At 45.5% G+C, this 5,142-nt stretch overlaps 1 pseudogene; it reads left to right on the top strand.

The window, feature by feature from the left end:
- The first annotated feature begins 1,037 nt into the window (after window positions 1-1,037).
- LOC102572367 (olfactory receptor 4S2-like) lies at window positions 1,038-1,966 on the top strand (annotated as a pseudogene).
- The last annotated feature ends 3,176 nt before the right edge of the window (window positions 1,967-5,142 follow it).

Below are 5,142 nucleotides of genomic sequence, written 5' to 3'. Positions count from 1 at the left end.
TTATAGATCCATTGCTGAGAACCACTATTTGCATACTGTCATGGAGCAGGCAAAGAATAGTGATGAATTCTGTGAGTAACCACACTTCAGAAGGATCCTGCACAACACTTCTTGGCTGACAAAGTCAAAGGCTTTTGTGAGGTAAAAGAAGGCCATGTAGAGAGGTTTATATTGTTCTTTCATTTTATCCAGCATAGTTTTAAATATCATGGCAATAGTGCCCCTTGATGCCCTAAAACCACATTAAGATTCCTGGAGGAGCTCTTCAGCTAGTGGAAGGATATAATTCAGGAGGGTTCTCATGATGATCTTTCCTATGGTGCATATCAAGGAGATCCCTCTGTAATAGCCACTGGTACTGGCAGGAGAGCTGTACTGCTACCTGTCCACTGGTGGAATGATCTTCAGGGAGGGTTAGCTACAAAATAAGCAGGGATAACTCTGACAAATAAACAGTCATGGACTAAGCAGCAGAAACACCACCAGTCTATGGTGGTGACAGTAGATAGAAATATTATCCCTCTTCAAAAGCCACATATACCCTTTGATGGTACCGTGACATTGCAAGTACAGGTCTGAAGGGAGCTATTTAATACCAACATCCTCCTTCTGTAGTAATGATATCAGTGGGTGCATCTACACATGCCTCTGATTCTGCATTTGGTACTGCACAGTCATTTAGTACTTGTTTTTAGCAAATACTAAATGACTGCTTAGTACCCACCGGTACCGCACAGACCTGGAGGTGCACAGTTATTTTTAGATGCTATGTCACTGTAGCAATAAACTACACAGATAAAGTTCCTTGCTACTGCACAGTATCATCCTCATCATGGTTTGTGCTTACAAATACTATGTCTCAGTAGCAACAGGCTACACTGCTGTAGCTTGTCACTACAGTGATGTAGTGTCTCGTGTAGATACACCAAGTACTTCCCTCATCATTGTTGAATAGCTGCTAACTGTTCATTTCTTTATTTTGTTTCTTGACAGGTGAATTAGCATCTTGCTTAATACTGATTATCTGCACTGATCACATGGAACCTGCATATAATGTCTCTGAATTTGTTTTACTGGGACTTACTCAGGGTAAGAAGATACAACATATATGCTTTGTGTTATTTTCATTGTTCTATGCAACTATTGTAGTTGGAAGTCTGCTCATCATTATCACTATTAAGAGCAGCCAGAGCCTGATTTCCCCCATGTATTTCTTTCTGAGCTACCTTTCCTTTGTGGACATCTGCTACTCGACATCTATAGCTCCCAAAATGATTGCAGACTTCCTTGTTAAGAGGAAAACCATTACATTCACTGCTTGTATGACACAACTTTTCTTCGGTCATTTCCTTGGTGGTACTGAGGTATTCCTCCTCACAGTGATGGCTTACGATCGGTACATTGCTATCTGCAAGCCACTTCATTACATGACCATCATGACTGGGCGTGTGTGTGGTTGGATGGTGTTGGGTTGCTGGACAGGGGCCTTTTTGCATTCCATTATACAGACTCTCCTGACCACTCAGCTCCCATTCTGTGGGCCTAATGAGATTGATCACTATTTCTGTGATGTGCACCCTTTGCTGAAACTGGCTTGTACTGACACCTACATTGTTGACATCATTGTTGTTGCTAATAGCGTGATGATTTCTTTGACCTGTTTTGTTGTGTTAGTTATATCATATATTGTCATCTTAGTCTCCTTGAGAAGACACACTTCTGAAGGGCGCCTCAAAGCTCTCTCTACATGTGCCTCCCACATCACTGTAGTGGTTATATTTTTTGGGCCATGTATCTTCACGTACTTACGACCAGCAACAACCTATTCAGAGGATAAGACAGTCTCTGTGTTCTTCACTGTCTTCACGCCTATGCTGAACCCATTGATTTATACCCTAAGAAATGAAGAAGTAAAACTGCCATGAGAAAAATGTGGATCCGAAAAGTGGACTTAGAAGAAAAATGAAATTTGTACATTGTAAAAACAATACTTTTAGAAACGGATTGATAAACTAGATTTCACCAGCATTTTAGAGAGAAGAGATTTGCACGTTATTAGCTATTAGTCTTGCAGTGAAAACTTCATAAAAAATTCCTATGAATATCGCTAATGTGTATATATAGTAATAGGGATAGTTGCAATATTTAAATCTGTATGAAAAGTAGAGACTAGGCCTGTGGGACTAGGGAAGTATTCGATTCAGATTCGTATTCAGCTGATTCAGAGGACAGTGATTCAGTTTGGAGATTTGGATCACTGTCCCGAATCGGCTTCGGTAGATTCAGTGCTGATTCGGAGAGATTCGTTGATTTGGATCAGCCGTGGAGAGGCAAGCACAGCTGGGTGGCTGCAGGTTCTCCCGCAGGTCCTCCAGCTGTGCCTGCCTCTCCCTGGGTGGGGGGAGCCACAGGAGAAGCCCCCATGGCTGCCCTGTCCAGCCTTATCACCCACCCAGCTCCAGCCCAGTCCCAGCCCTTAAAAAATAAAAAGAAGCCCTGCACTCACCAGATAAAGTAGTGGTGAATGGGGCCTCTGGGCACTTGTGGCAGAGCCCACTCCCATGCAGTACAGGGCAGTGGGGAGCAGCAGGGATCACTCCACCACGTGGCACCCATGCAGCTGCTGCCCCATGGTGTGAGTGCAGCATAGTTCAGCAGTGTGCTGTGTGCTGTGTGGGAGATGGGGCAGCTGGGGCTGAGAGTTGCCAGGATCCAGCTGACACATGGAGCTGTCCCAGCTCTCAGACAGTGTGTGGTGCCCTGCTGAGCCACACTGCACCTGCACCATGGGGCAGCTGCTACACAGGTGCCACATGAGGAGGTGATCCCTGCTGCCCCCCACAACCCCATGCTGCTCAGGAGGGCTCTCCCATGGCTCCTCTGGCTCTGCCTGCCTCTTCCTCAGTGCGGGGAGCTAAGGGGGACTACGCCTTGCTGCTGCTTGCCCAGCTGGCATGGGGCAGGTGTGGGTTGCGGGCACAGCAGCACTGGGAGCAGGGGCTATGCCCTGCTGCTTGCCCCCTTCCACCTTGAGCAAGCTGTGCCTGTATCCCCACCCCGCCCTGGCTGGGCAAGCAGTAGCAGGGCAGAGCCCCCTCTCCCAGAGTGGCCACTCCCACATCCTGGGAAAAGACTGTTAGAAGAATAGCTCTTTCAGCTCCTCTAGCAAGAAAGAGCTATTGCTTGTATTAGCTACAATTTTTCATTCTCTTTTTGTGAATATTTAGTTATACACACTTTGTGGTGTTCTATTAAAAGCATATTTGCTTGTGAGACTAAAAACTGTGAATTCCTGTAAGCTTCAGTTACTGTAAATTCTCTATTTTATCTGATTGACAACGATTAAATTTGCAAAGGAAAGGGAAGCAAAATGCATTGTGCTTTGAATGCAAATGCAGATTTTAAAATCAGACAGGTTTTCATTTATGCACAGTACAAGTTATGTCATATCTGTGAAGCACATTTTAGATATGCAGTCTAGAAATGGAAATGTAGCATAGGTCTTAGTTACAATTAAAATTGTAATCAGAAAATTAGGCTAGGCCACCTGGAATCTAGTTGAATCTGTAATGCATTGCTGCTCAGTAGTATATAGGAACATCCACTTGTCAACTTGACAAGTGGCCATCTTGGCCGCCACTTGGGACCAGAAGCCCTGCACTGTCATGTGGTCACTGATGTCACAGACCCTGCCCCAGTCACGTGACACATAGCATCAAAAACCCCACCTCCATCCCCAGCCATGTGATGAGTGACACCACCAACCCCACCCCTGCCTCCAGTCACATGATGCATGACATCAGAAACCTGCCCCTGCCCCATATCATATGGAATGTGACACCACCATCACATGGTCCATGTCATCAGAAGGACAGCCAATTCAGGCCCCAAAGCCCACCCCTCATGCTGCAAGACTCACCCTAGACCACATGGTACAATCATGACCGGTCAGGTCCCAGATCACAATATTGGCTCTAGAAGTCCCCATTCCATCACATGTGTGACATCAGAAGGGTTGCCCAAGAGCCCCAAACACCCCCCACCCCATTCCACATGCTGCATGGCACTGCCTTAGCGCATCAGGTACAGGTATGGCCTACCAGGTAGTGTTGGGTTGTTACCGCTCTAACAACCTGCCCCACCATCCCTGACCAATCATCAGGGTGTTGCAGAGGCCTCAGCTCTCCCCAAGAATAGTGCCAAACCAACCAGAGCAAGTAGAGGGGTTGGCCAAGTCTGCAAGCCCACCTGGCCAATCTGCTTTCCCAAGCGGGCTCTCTGTTTGTCTGAGACTGTGCTAAGGCAAGTAGGGGCAGTTATGAATTCTTACATTATGCTTGTAAGACCCCTCATCCTCATCACACCACCAAGATTGGTTAGATGGCCACATAGAAAGCATTACTTTAGAACTAATTTTGAGGATAGCCCCCTAGCCCAAAGACTCCCTGAGGCACCTGAACCTGGTAGAAGCCCATGTGAAAATGCAAGAGCAGACCTGTGAGCCAAAGACCCAAGCCCCTGAAGCAGATGTTGAGAATTTGGAAGAAGAGGGTTGCCTTGTGGGAGTGAGCCTGCATGGGAAGAAGAGGTGGATGGGGGAGCAGAGCTGCTGGTAAGAGACTAGAAGCATGGTTGTGGGGGCCACTTAGGTTTTGATAGTGGTGTGGAATTCATCTCATAATAGGGAGGTAGGAAGTAGCTAAGAATTGATTAAACAGTGGCTAAGGTTTTTATTTGAACCCCTGTGCAGTTAGATGAAGCCTTTTTAATGACTCAAGAAAGCCTGCCCACCAGTAGACTCATAAACCTAACACCAGAAAGAAGCAGCTGTTTTTGCAAAGAACAGAGACCAGATGATGATGAAGTTTTTAGAAGACAATTAATCATTGAAGCAACAGGTCCTGTTTCATGTCAAGAACATAAAATCTTCATGAAGTCTCTTATGCACATTTATTTTTATGGCATAATTAAATACTGTTTGAGGATGTTTTTTTTTTTAAAGTGCATGGATTGTGTTTTTGATGGGGGAGGAGGGTCAAGGTTGTCATGATTGTGTTGCCTGCTTAGATGAAGATATAAATCAAACAATTTGGGAATTTGAGATGAGCTGTGTATGGAAAATGTTCTAAATGTTGCAGTGGC

The sequence above is a fragment of the Alligator mississippiensis genome, chromosome 2 (assembly GCF_030867095.1).
Source record: "Alligator mississippiensis isolate rAllMis1 chromosome 2, rAllMis1, whole genome shotgun sequence".
Taxonomy (NCBI): domain Eukaryota; kingdom Metazoa; phylum Chordata; order Crocodylia; family Alligatoridae; genus Alligator; species Alligator mississippiensis.
The sequence above is the reverse complement of the archived record's forward strand: the minus strand, read 5'-3'. Positions and strand labels throughout refer to the sequence as shown.